The 13,801-nt window shown below is 44.8% G+C and overlaps 1 protein-coding gene and 1 non-coding gene across 5 annotated transcripts in view; one reads left to right on the top strand and one right to left on the bottom strand.

The window, feature by feature from the left end:
- Window positions 1–4,962: 4,962 nt before the first annotated feature.
- TRNAL-UAG lies at window positions 4,963–5,044 on the bottom strand. The gene has a single exon. It is a non-coding gene; the product is annotated as a tRNA-Leu (tRNA).
- Window positions 5,045–11,523: 6,479 nt separating this feature from the next.
- Window positions 11,524–13,801, top strand: part of EEF2K (eukaryotic elongation factor 2 kinase) — an 85,199-nt gene continuing 82,921 nt past the window's right edge. For 2 of the 4 annotated variants that reach the window (XM_033963433.1, XM_033963434.1), the window contains exon 1: window positions 11,526–11,703. The gene's annotated coding sequence lies outside the window, so the exon portion shown is untranslated. Of the gene's footprint in view, window positions 11,704–13,801 lie in introns of all 4 variants that reach the window. The other 2 variants (XM_033963432.1, XM_033963435.1) reach the window with 2 other exon arrangements.

Genomic DNA, 13,801 nt, shown 5'->3' with positions numbered 1-13,801 from the left:
TTGTCCTGCTGCTTCCTCTGCCGGCGGCCTCGCCCCTTCTCTGAGCCCTGCGTCTGCGCTGCTTCCTCTTCCGGCGGTCCCGCTCTTTCTCTGATGTCAGAGAAAGGGCGGGACCGCCGGCAGAGGAAGCAGCAGGACAACGGTAGGCAGCTTCTCCATGATGGAGGGGTGGGGAGGCTGTGGGGGTGCGAGCGGTCCTTCGGGGTGGGGGGTGCGGGTGCAGGTGCGAGTGCGAGCGGTTCTTTGGGGTGGGGGTGCGAGCGGTCCTGCGGGGGGGTGAATTGGACGTCGGGGGGGCATCAGGCTTTCAGGGTGGGAACAGGACTTCAAGGGGGGACAGGACTTCAAGGGGGAGAGGAGAGTCGGGGCGGGCGAAAGGAGAGTTGGGCGGGCGAAAGGAGAGTTTTTAATATAGTTCTTCCTCTAATATTCTTTAATAAATTCATTTTTCAGAGAGTGTTATTCAAATAACTATATATAGTCAAATTGTCTGTGTAAAGTTATACATATATAAGTACATCCACTATATAAGTACGCTATATAAGTGCAGCCACTATATAAGCACAAACTTCCCCCTCCCCCTCCTTTTTTTTTTTTTTTTTTGGAAAGGTGTGGTAGCAGCTGTGCTCAGCAAATACTCCGATGCCTATTGAATCCCTAAGGGCATCAGAGTGATTACTGCTGCCCGCCGCAGTAATCTCTTTTGTAAAAGGGGGGTCATAGATTGTAAGCTCTCCAGGAACAAGAATATACTTAGTGTATCTGAGTGTAACTCACCTTGAGCTACCACTGAAAAAGTGTGAACTAACTCTAAAGTATAAAACAGTCAGTATAAAGTTATTTTTGCAGTTTGTATGGTAGTACTTAATAATAATAATAATTTTATTCTTATATACCGCCAAAGCCGTGGTAGTTCGAGGCGGTTTACAACAAAGAAGAGCTGGACAAACAGCGAATACAGGTACAATGTAAGATCATCAAAATACAGGAGAGCATGGTACAGAGGTGAGGCATAAGAGATTTTGGGAACAATTCGATTAGGGTTGGAGAGGACTTGGTTACAAATTGGTTAAACAAGTTTGTTTTTACAAGTTTTCTGAAACTTAGATAGGATGAGGAGTGCGTGATAATGTTACCCAGCCAATTGTTGAGTTGACCTGCTTGGAAGGCAAGTGTTCTGTTCAGGTATCTTTTGTAACGGCAGGCTTTTAGTGGTGGGTGGTTAAATAGGTGAAGTCTGCGTGTGGGTCTGGATGGACATTCTAAGTTGAAAAGGGGAACCAAGTATAAGGGGGCCGAACCTAGAATGGATTTGAAACAGAGGCAGGCAAATCTGAACACCACTTTCGCTTCGAGGGGCAGCCAGTGGAGCTTTTGATAGTAGGGAGTTAGGTGTTCCCATTTTTTTAACCCAAAAATCAATCGGATCGCCAAGTTTTGGATGATTCGGAGTCTTTGATTTTTTTGAAAGACCCCAGATAAATGATGTTACTTATAGTCCCTTATATTGGAATCTCTAGTTGTGATGTACACGCATAAGTATCAGTATTTAAATTTATACCCCTAAGGGTTACCAGCAATGTTTCCTCTTAGCTGAGTGCATGAGCGATCACTCACTATTTTCACTGGCGTTGCTCATAATTTTTCTCGTGTTGCTCACTAAAATACACAGTGGGCGCGACTGGAATCGAGCGCGGGCGGAGATGAGAGGAAGCGGCGGCTCAGGCCAAGCGCCGGCGCAGCACCACGAATGGGGATGGAAGCGGCGTGAGTCTGGCGCTTGTCGTTCTCGGGCGACACTGTGCCTGCGCGTCCTCCTCGGAGCCTTGTTTTTCCCATCCGCCGCTCCGCACCGCCGCCTGAAATGTTTTTTGAAGCTTCGGTCTGCCCTGCTCGCCTTAGTGTATTTTAAGTTGAAAGATGCAGCGGTGGCTCCTCTCAAGATCCTCGACTGCATCGGACTTCCGACCCAGGTGGGGATCGTGAGAGGAGCCGCTGCCATGTCTTTCAGCATAAAAATACACTAAGGCAAGGCAAGGAGCAGGGCAGACCGAAGAACAGCATGAACATACCAGTAAGGCTGGGGACTCGGGCATGTGAACTCCTGTGGCCACAGACCTACACCTCACAGAACACACAGATAGGAGTGTGCTTGCGTGCCTGCTCATAAATTTGTGGAGTATGTAACTTTTCGCTCATACATATTTTTTTTTTGCACACACCATCAATCCTTAGAGGGAACATTGGTTACCAGATTTCCCATCCTGCCCACAGCCCTGCCTCATTCCACCCCCCTAACCCTGGCCCCATGCAAACTTTTTCACTGCAGTGCTGCGTCTGGAGGACATCTGCGCATGCATGGATGCGATGTGATTTCATCACACACGTGCACATGCGTGCAATATCACTGCATCGCATATGCGTATGTGCAGATGCGTCCCCAAAATCAACACTTTTCAAAACCTGGACAAAGTGCTGAATTTTGAAAAGCTGTCCGGATGCCTGGCAAGTCCTCTAAAAAGAAGACATGTTTGGGTTTATCCGGACATCTGGTAACCCTAGAATTATGTGCATATGGCAAGGAGGTGGAGTGTTGGCAGAACTAGGGTGGATCCATTTCAGATGCTCCCATGTACTTATAAGTTTTGTAAAAGTGCTCATAAAAGTATACAGGAGGGATTAGGGAAAGTCTCTCCCTTAATCCCCCACCCCCGGGTTTGACTTTTTCTTCTAAAATTGTTAGTGGTGAATGATTTAGACATGTTGGTTTCCCAAATGGAAGGAAGTACAGGAGAATTAGGAAAGGTTAAAAGAAGAGCGACCAAAATGATAAAGGGGATGGAATTTCTCTCAAATGAGAAAAAGCTGAAGAGCTTATGGCTCTTCAGCTTGGTAAAGAGATGGCTGAGGGGGGATTTGATTGAAATCTACAAAATCCAGAGTGGTGTAGACTGGGTAAAAGTGAATCACTATCCCCCTCTTTTACTAAGGTGCGCTATGCTTTTCAGCGCACGGTAAATATTAGTGCGCACTAAATGCTAACACGTGCTAGTTACCCGATGGACGCGTTAGCAGTTAGCGCATACGTTGATTTAGTGCACGCTAATTCCGTGCTAAAATGCTTAGCGCACCTTTGTAAAAGGTTTCAAAAATTACAAAGACTAGGGGACACTCAATGAAGTTACATGGAAATACTGTACCTTTAAAATAAATAGGAGGAATTATTTTTTCACTCAATTAATAATTTTTAGTCTCTGGAACTCATTGCCAGAAGATGTGTTAACAGTGGTTAGCATAACTGGGTTTAAAAAAAGGTACTTTGGACAAGTTCCTGGAGGAACAGTCCATAGTCTGCTATTGAGACATACATGGGGGAAGCCACTACTTGCCTTGGGACTGGTGCATGGAATGTTGCTATTATGAGGGATTCTGCCACCTGGATTGGCCATTGTTGGAAATGGGATACTATGATAGATAGACTATTCTTATGAAGAACTTCAATTTTTATCTTCAGCTTTCTATTTCATATTTCTTTCCGGTCACTTATTTTGTATTTGGTGACTATGGAGAGGTATTCTACATTTGCCGAAGATCAGTGGCGTAGTGAGGGTAAGAGATGCCTTGGCAGTGGCGCCCCCTCCCCTCTTCTCCGCCCCCCATCCACTCCTTCCCTGCCCCCTCCTACTGCTTATGCCCCTTCCCTTCCTCTGTAACTCTTTAACGTTCCCAGCGTGAGCAGTAACCCCAATCTGCTGCTTGAGCCAGCGTTGTCTCTTCCTCTGATGTCACTTCTTGGGTGCAGGTCCAGGAAGTGATGTCAGAGGAAGAGCCGATGGCGCAAGCAGGTTGGGGTTGCTACTTGTGCTGGGAATGTTAAAGAGGTATGCGCACGGTAGTGGGGGGTGGAGAGGAGGATGGGTGCTAGCGTTCCCACCAAGATGGTGCCTGGGGTGGACTGCCCCCTTTTACTACACCACTGCAGAAGATTCTATCTAGGGAATTGGTGGAACTGGTAACAAATCAAAGGAGCCCAGCCTCTACCGCTGGAGGCAAGTGGAAAGGATCGTTATAGTTCAAGGAAACAATAGCCTAGACTCAGAAGATACAGCTTCTACTTTAACCCTTTAATTTGCAGATGGTGACAACGGTTGCTTAACTAAAAAAAAAAAATAAAAAAATTTAATTGTGTTTATTAGCAATTGCAACAAAGAGCGTGCCATTAGCAAAGTATACAAGTAGACAGTATACTGTACCAGGCAGATATAAATGAACAACTGTGAACCAACTAGAACCAGCGGTACCAGACCACACACTCAATGCAACTACCAAAAGATTTTTTAACATTTTTTCCCCCACATACGCCCTTCACCCAAACAGTCCTCATTCCCACCACACAATGCACAAGAGATACTCTGCAGGCACACCACCCCCTTGCACCCACTCAATATGCCATCCAATGGAGTATTACCCTCTTGGGCCCAGGAAAATCAGAGGATCTGAGTATTAGGACAGTGTAGCAGAACATCTTTCCATAAAGCCACATAGCACTTATGTTCCACCCTCCCTGGTTGCTGAACGAGAGAGAAACAGTGCCAAGTAACATGCATTTGGAGATGCAGATCTCCCATAAGACACTGGCGAAAAAGTCAAAAGAGGCCTCTACGACGAAGACAATAATCCAAGGAAGAAAGTCGTGAGGAAAAGATGTCAAACTTTTAGGGTCTATGGTGCTGCCATTTAATAAAGTGCATTTTGAACAATCCGCTGCTGAGTGTTGCAACAGCTTTTCTTCACGACTTTCTTCCTTTGATCTCCCATAAAAGCCATAGAAAACACGTTGCTGCTGAGCTGCCAAATAAGAGGTTAAAAAGCTACCAACAATTTGTTATTGTGATCTTTTTTTTTAACCATACATCTGAGTGGGGAATAAAAATGGGCTATACAGAGAAAATAAAATTATTTTGGCAGCGGTGGGATTCGAACCCACGCCATCGAAATGACTGGAGCCTAAATCCAGCGCCTTAGACCACTCGGCCACGCTACCGCCCTAAAGGTTTTGGGAGCGGGAACACTACAATTGGTATTACGTGTGGCAGCGATCGCACTATTTTTTTTTCTTTATTTTTATTACTGTATTAGTATTTGATCATATTTACTTTTTCATAATAACAAATCACTTAATTTTTTTAATAGATCAGATTCTTTTTGATTCTGGGAAGAAGACGAAAAACGAATAATTTTTTTTTTTTTTTGCCTATGGAAAGATCGTTATTTTAGAACGTTTGTTAAATATTAATTCGATCGCTATTGAGTTACCTTTATACGGCGTTTAAAAAAAGAACTAGTATGAAGCTGCAGGGAGCAGCTTAGTAGTTCGTAGTTTTCCGTCACGAGCCATTTAAATGCAGCGATTGTAATAAAACCGTTCTTCCGCTTGAAGTTCGAAATCGGAACACGAGATGGCGCTGCTTGCCAAAGGTAGTGCACGTTGCATTCACCTCAGCCGCCGGCCTATTCTGCTTTTCCCGTTTCTTTAAATGATTCAATAGCTCCCACTCTTGGAGGGCAACTTCTTAGAACTCCGAGTTTACTGGTACGGAAAATTCATGCACACGTGCATGTTGGGGTTTTTTGCACGATGTCTGTTTTATGCTCTCCGCATAGGATTTGCCCAGAACAAAGTACCAAAATTATGCATTTGTAGCCCAATGTATCTACCGTAGGTGAAAGCACTGATCTTAAAAATCTTCGGATACTGGAGCTGTGGAGATTAAACTGGCGAAACCAAGAAAAAACACTGTGGAATGACGATGATCCTGAGATGGACTTTAATGAAAGAACAAAAGTTCCAAATATACAAATAAACAAGCCACATGAAAATAAAATAATCCACATAAAAATCAAAAGGACCTAGTCGCTGGTAGCGCAGGACCCAACACGGTCCGCGTTTCGACAAGATATCTTCTTCAGGGGTCCCTAAAAGTTCTATGTTGATGAATACGTGGAAAAACTGGTATATGGAGAGAAGAACGCGGATTAGAGCCTTTTGATTTTTATATGGATTATTTTGTTTTCATGTGGATTGTTTTATTGCATATTTGGAACTTTTATTCTTTCATTAAAGTCCATCTCAGGATCATCGTCATTCCACAGTGGATTCCCTGGGGTCAATTCTCTTTGGTTTGTCTTGATTGTTTTACTTTGACCCACCATGACTGAGATTAAACTGGCTACATGTAAACAAAATCATGGGACAGCGGCTGGCATAACAGCAAAGAAAACGCTGAAATTCTAGAAAGCCAAAATCCACATGGCAAATCGGTGTCAGCTGTTTGCCCAGTATTCAAACCTGCTCAGCCAGGCTATCTATATCAGTCCTTCAGGCTTCTAATGCACCTGAGCACTGCTTCTTACACCTTCCTCCAATATGATCACATTTTAATGGATGAAAATGCATTTGACCCCTAGATAATACAAATAAAATAGGCCTCCAGCCTCCATGCATCGAAGACAGGAAGGCAGCAATAACAATCCCTATACAGTACAGTGCAAGTGAATTTGCGTACAGGCCCCAGTTTAAACATACACAATTGCCCAGACTAGAGCACCAAATCTGGAGCTGGATTCAACTGATCTCTGTTGGGAGAAACTGGTCACTTCTCTCCAGTCCTGTCTATGGCTGCCAGAATCTTAAATTCAGCCTTAACAGACTCTGCCCGAGTTTTCGGTTCAAGCTTGTCCAGGAGAGTAGGGGAACTGGAAGCCTACACTGGCTCACAGCAAGGGCCACCAACCGACGTCTGACTCCCCACCACTGGTCATGGATCACAGTGGAAGTCCAGAGGGGTGGAGAGTAGTCCTGTTTTCAAACTGATCCTAATCCACAGTTTGGGAACCACTGAAAGAGCGGAACTCCTGGTATTTCACTGCTGTTGATATCAGAACTGCCAAGTTATCCCATTTCAGGAGTGAGATGCGTTGGCCAGTCCTGGTTTAACTTTACAGCCCAGAGCAGTGTGGTAGTTGTAGTCCTTGATTCTACTCATTGAGTACTGCAGGCCCCATAATGCATCAGGATGAGTCTGGCAGAAAAGTTCATGTTTATTTGATATACCGCCAAGCCTCATCAGATCAGGGTGATTTAAAATTTAAAAAAAATATGATATTTAGTTGAAAAGAACTTCAATAATTAGACAGGAAAGCCTAACGACCCATACATTCTTATAAGAATCACATAAAAATAAACACCCATAGATAGGGTTACCATATGGCTCCAGAAAAAGGAGGACAAATTGAGACATCTGGGTTTTACTTCCGTTGCTTTCAATGGAAGTAAAACCCAGATGTCTCAATCCGTCCTCCCTTTTTCTGGAGCCATATGTTAACCCTACCCATAGTAGACACATTCAACCTAGGAGAAAATCAGTATGCCTAAGTCATATTTAACCACCCTTATTGAAAATCATGTTCAGTCCTCTAAGGCCTGCTTAAAATAATACATTTTCAACAAATTTTGAATTTTTTATAGCCCATTTCTGACCTATTTTCTTTCGGGAGATTATTCCAAAGAGTCACAACAAGGCAGAAAATTCAGGATTGACCTTAAGAGCTCCCTCCTGAACTTAAGTAACTTGGAAGCTCCTTTACCAACATACTCTGCTGACATAGATGCAACAACACTTTCTCTTGCTTGAGATTGTAATGCTTTGGGTTGGGAAAGGTCAGAAGGGCCCCGGCACATCCTCCCATTCGTTCAGTCCTCTCTGATATATGAAATATCAGGTGAAATAAAGTCAATGTTTGTTTTATTGCTGTTGTTACTACTGGAAATAGTCCAGGAGAGATGAGATGGAACGTGTGACAATTGTCATATGATTTCAGTTAAGCCCTAGTTTCCTGCTTCCGCTGAACACTGACTTTAGCTTTGCTGTAGGACATCTCATGCTTACTAACTCGGCATTTATGTGATGCCTTCTTCCAGGCCACCTACCAACAATTCACAGCAGTATAAAATAGGCTGGTGAACACAGAGGAGTTAGCTGCTTTGGAAAGATGTATTTTGGGTCGGATTCTATAAACAGTGCTTGGCGTGGTTCTCAATCAGTCACTAGGTGCCATTAATAGAATCCTGCCTATCGTAAGGGTAGGAGGTGCACCCCATGCTCCCCCCCCTCAACGCTCTCGTTCCTTCTGCGCCCTCCACTCCTCACTCACGCTTTCCCTCCCCCCCTACCTCTACATCTTCACCAGCACGAGTTGCTTCTCCAGCATGCTCCTTGCACCAGTGCTGGATTTCCCTCTGATGTCACTTCCTGGCCCCGTGACCCAGAGGGGAAACAGAAAGGAAAAGTTGCTCTTGCTAGAGAAGATCTACAGAGGTACGGGGTGAAGGGAGGGATGGTGTGAGTGTGGTGTGGCGGGGTGGGGAAAGAGGTGCTGGCGCCTCGCACCTACACGGCACTCCTCCCTTACTATACCACTGCATCACTTTGTGACCTATCCCAAGGGCACTCAGTTTATTTATTAGAAATCTGTGTGGAACACTGTCAAAGGCTTTGCTAAAATGACCAGGCGATCCTCATGCCCACCAGCCACCCAGCTATCTATATGCCTAATGATTCAATCACCCCAGCTGTCCTAACCCTTCCTTCCTGGGCAGAAGCCCCTGGAGACACATCCTTGGTACAAGAGGATATTGCATCCCCTGGTGGGCAGGTCCTAGCTACAGGATTATTTCCTATATCAACAGGGTGTGGCTTTCCTCCAAGGCAGAACTGGGGCTACCAGACCAGAGGTGGGACTTCTCTACAACATCCCTGTAGGTCTTCTCTATGTACTTCTCTGTCTCCTTCAGCTCCTCCAAGTCTGCTACTCTTGTTTCAAGGGAACGTACTCGTGCTCTGACAGCTAAGAGCTCCTTGCAGCAAGCACACACATATAACTTCTCGCCAACCGGGAGAAAATCATACATGTGACAGTGCAAAAGACTGGATAGCAATCCTCTTGCTGCTGGACTACTGTTTGCATCTTGTTATTGAGCTGATTAATTAATTAACCTTATTAAGCTACTAGGACTATATTAAACTAGTATAGACAGCCTTAGGATTTTATTATATGCTTTATTTAGTGTTTGTTTCTTAGATAGTCTTAGGGTTATATTGTATGCTTATTTACTGTTTGATTCTTTCCAGGTATTGAAATATAGAGCTCTCCTGTTGTCCTAATTAGAATATCTGACAATAAATTAAGACTATAAGTACAGAAATGAGTTAGGGGTGGGTGGGAGGGAATGCTCCCTGCTCTGCCTGCCAGAAATTCTCTCTAGCAGCAGGTTCAAGCTTGCAACTATAAAACTTAGAACTATAAAAGGCTATTATCCTATGGAAACCAGCTAAGTAAAGTTTGTTTTTTTAAGACCTAAACTGTCTATAGAAGGGAACCTACAATTAAGCTTTTCTCCCCAAATCCATCAAAGCTCAGAGCAAAATAATGTATACTTACCTAAAGATATGTCTTCTAATCTTGTTCATAGAGCCTTCTCAGGTTTAAAGTTGGACTCATTGAGAGATGCTGGTTGGAGAAGGGAATGAGGTCCGGAGGAGAGGAAGCATGCAGGAGGCAGAAAGAAATAAATTATGGATGCACAGTCAGAAGGAAGTGCAACCAGAGAGTCATGAAATCACCAGACAACAAAGGTAGGAAAAATTACTTTATTTTCAATTTAGTGATCGAAATGTGTCAATTTTGAGAATGTATATCTGCTGTCTATACTTTGCTCTATATTTGTCTATTTTTCTATAGTTGTTACTGATTGCATATTTTTAAGTCATCTGCCTTTCACAGTGGGTTTCTTCCTGACCTGGGCTCGATGTCCCAGCTCAAGCTTCACCTGAACAGCACACTGGACTGGAAGCCGAAACTACCCAGAGAGCACAAAGAGGCGAAACAGGCGCAAAATCCACATCCACCAAACTCTCAGATTATTTAGTGAGGCCACAAGGAAAACTTATGCCGAATATGAAGAAATGCATTTTGTAGTAGCCACTGGTCCTAGAAGCAAAAAATGCCGCCAATCTCCCCCCAGCTTTCATTCAATGCAGCACCGAAAGCAGATTGAAGGTACTGTTATGGAGGGGAGGGGGGGGAAAGAGAAGCCGCGCACAGCCCCCAACCCCCTCCGTGACAGCACCTTCAGTCTGCTTTCGGTGCAGCTCTCTCCCCTACTGTGAATAGGTGTCGGAATCCCCTGCTCTGAGCTGCTGCATTGAATGAAAGCTGGGGGGAGATCGGCGGCATTTTTCGCTTCTAGGACCAGTGGCTACTACAAAATGCATTTCTCGATATTTGGCATAAGTTTTCCTTGTAGCCTCACTAGATAATCTGAGAGTTTGGTGGATGTGGATTTTGCGCCTGTTTCGCCTCTTTGTGCTCTCTGGGTAGTTTCGGCTTCCATTCCAGTGTGCTGTTCAGGTGAAGCTTGAGCTGGGACATTGAGCCCAGGTCAGGAAGAAGCCCACTGTGGAAGGCTTCACTCACGACTGGATGGTGTTCGTCCGAGGGCCGGAGCACAGCAACATTCAGCACTTTGTGGAAAAAGTCGTTTTTCACCTCCACGAAAGCTTCCCTAGGCCAAAAAGAGCCTGCTTTTTGTGGTTCAATTTGACTCCTTTCCAAACCTAGGACCCCTGAAGAAGGCGTGTACCGAAACACGGACCCGTGGTTTAATTTTAAGGTGTTGTTTTTAACCGCAATTATTTTAATAAACTTTGCCTGTATCATTGTACATGTTACTGCAGTTCTCCTTGCTTTGTTTTGTCTTGGACCCTTTTACTGCAGATTTTGTTGGTTCTTCCTTTTTTTGTTTGTGTTGGCCTTGTTATAGTTAACAAGTGGCACTATATTGTGAATGCATCTGTATTTGAATTAAATACCCACTTGTTTATGAGAACTGGGGATTTTAAAACATATATATATATATATTTTATTATTTTTTTTAAATAATTGAAAAAACAAACATGTACCGATTCACCATAGTCTCAATATTAAAGGAGGAAAGTTCTATTTCGATGCACCGTAAAAGTTGCTCGCTTTAGACGTAGTTCCAGAAATGATAGATCTGTTGCGAGGAAGTTTATTTTTTTTTTCCACTTATAACTTTTTAAAGCCACAAAAGCTCCGGGCATCCAAATCTGGATGTGTGTGTCGGGGGTGGTGTTTTTAAAACAGTGCTTGAACTATCAATTCCCGAATAAAGCAATACGGATGTTAGCTACTTGCACAAGTTCCACCTTATTTTTTTTTTTTTTTTCTACATGCTAGAAAAAAAATTGCAAAATAAAGTAGAAAGGCCGGACGTGTCCAATGTCAAGTCACATGCTCCCTGTGTGCGGACGGACACCTTCAGCTGTGCGTGAGAGGGAGCGCACGCGCTCCCCTCCCCCTCGTGCCAGCCAGCGTCTGGACGGGGAGAGGCCGAGGAGCCGGTGACGTCAGAGCGGAGGTGGCGCGTGGCTTGGCTCGGCTCAATCTCTGTCCCGGGAACGTTCGGAGGGAGGGGCTAAGCACGCGCCGTTGGTTGAGACCCTGTGAGATGCCCAGAAAGGTGCAGGGATTCCGTGCAAGGCTATTGCTGCAGCTTTCGTTCCCGCCTGGCCGCATTCGTTCCTAGACTGAGCGTGGCAGGAACAGCCGCTCCCTCTGAGGGTAAGGTCTGCGTTGCATAGGCCGCTGCTGCTCTCCGCTTCATATCCGAGAGGCCTGTTGCAGTTCGGATCAATGCACGGTGTCACTGTGCAAAAGACCAGATTTAGCAAGTCTTTGGCTTGTTTTTGCTCCAGTTGTCGCTTGCATTCGTTGAACTAGGTAGAGCTGGTTTTAAGCGTAAGAAGGATGGAAGATCACTGGAAAAGTAATTCTAAACGCGCGAACTAAATTTAGTACTGCTTCTTCCCCTTTCCAGCCTTGTGGTGTGATGGTCTACGTTGCTATAGGCCCGTTGCAAGACTCCGACATACCCTGGCGTTCGTTTGATGTTTGACAAGCGCGCGCGTGTGCATGTATGGAGTGGGGTGGAGTGGAGTGGAGGGGGCCAATTCCAGACTTCATTCCTTTCATCTGGCCAAGCCCCTTCTCTTGCCTTGTTTAAAAAGCAGACTGAAAAGCCACCTTTTTCATATAGCCCCTACTCCCCACTGCCCTCCAACCCAGCCTGCTGATCAACCGTTCCCCTTAACTGTATTCATGACATCCTGTTTAGATTGTAAGCTCTTTGGAGCAGGGACTGTCTTCTTTGTGACTGTGTGTATGTCTGGTACTGCTATAGAAATAATTAAGAATAGTAGCAGTAGTTGTTGTTTGTGTCTTGTTTTGTCTACTTTTAATAGTTGAAATAATCTGATCTTGGCCTGATTGCAATTTGTTTTTAAAGATGGGCTGGAGTGGGAAGGGGTAAAACGTGGACCAGACGGACCTCACGGATCTAAACCCGCACGTCCTTAAAAATCTGAGGTCCGTGCCGCCTTGTAGTTAGTTTCTGGCTCTGACAGACCTCGGTGACAATTTAGCGCTGACGGATCCGTCAGTGCTACAATGTCATCGAGGTCTGTCAGAGCCGTGAACCTCAGATTTTTTAATTTATTGGGGCTGCAGGAAACCGGTTTAAAGGATTCGTTTTAGAGCCGCTCCAGCACTAGTCTCTAGCTCTGACAGACCTCGGTGACAATTTAGCGCTGACGGATCCATCTCAGCATAGGGAGGGAAAAGTATTAGGATCCGTCAGTGCTACAATGTCATCGAGGTCTGTCAGAGCCGATTTACTGGGGCTGCAGGAAACCAGTTTGAGCCGCTCCAGCACTAGTCTCTGGCTCTGACAGACCTCGGTGACATTTTAGCGCTGACGGATCCTAATACTTTTCCCTCCCTATGCTGAGACGGATCCGTCAGCGCTAAATTGTCACCGAGGTCTGTCAGAGCCAGAAACTTAACTACAAGCGGCATGGACCTCGGATTTTTAAGGACGTGCGGGTTTAGATCCGCGAGGTCCGCGTTTTACCCTTTCCCGGCTGGAGTGAGCTTTGACTGAGACTCCAGTAGATAGAACCTAAGCACAACTACTGAGCAGGGCTCTGGGTTTCTGGCCCAGAAATATCTTAAGAAAAAGGACCATTTAAATGAAATGATTAATTTATGGAGCATGTGCGGTTGGGCCGACTGGATGGACCATTCGGGGCTTTATCCGCCGTCATTCACTATGTTAAGATGTTCCCAACATTGCAGCGGTATGGCTAGTGCTAATGTTGGCAGGCTTCGTATGGCAGAGCTTGGGAGACAGAAGAGATGAGGCTCATTGAGTTTACCGCCTGGGGTCATTTTGTGCATTTGTAGGATTTGCTGTACAGATAACAGTAATTCCAGCACCATAGGAAAAACATTTTGTAGTTTCGGATGACCAGATCGTGATTGTTAAGAGAGAATGCAGTCGGATGCGTTCAGCAAACGCCGTTTTGCAAAACACCATGGCCTTGCGTAGTCTTTAGTAATAAAAAAAATAACTCAGAAGTTTGCTTAATACCAGTAGGCTTGACAATACATGTAGTTATAATAATTGTGTTTGAATTTTTAGTTCATGTGGCAACATTGAATTGGGACAAGGAGTTTATGTTGTCGTCATAGTACTTTCAAAATGAGTCCTTTTGATGGCTTCTGTGTACCTCTCCCAGTGTCTTGAATTCAGATGTTTGTGCTAAAGGGAAGAGTGAATGATTTCAGAGGAATTGACTGAAAGGTTGCTTTAATAAATGCT

The sequence above is a fragment of the Geotrypetes seraphini genome, chromosome 11 (genome assembly GCF_902459505.1).
Source record: "Geotrypetes seraphini chromosome 11, aGeoSer1.1, whole genome shotgun sequence".
NCBI classification, from domain to species: domain Eukaryota; kingdom Metazoa; phylum Chordata; class Amphibia; order Gymnophiona; family Dermophiidae; genus Geotrypetes; species Geotrypetes seraphini.
The sequence above is the reverse complement of the archived record's forward strand: the minus strand, read 5'-3'. Positions and strand labels throughout refer to the sequence as shown.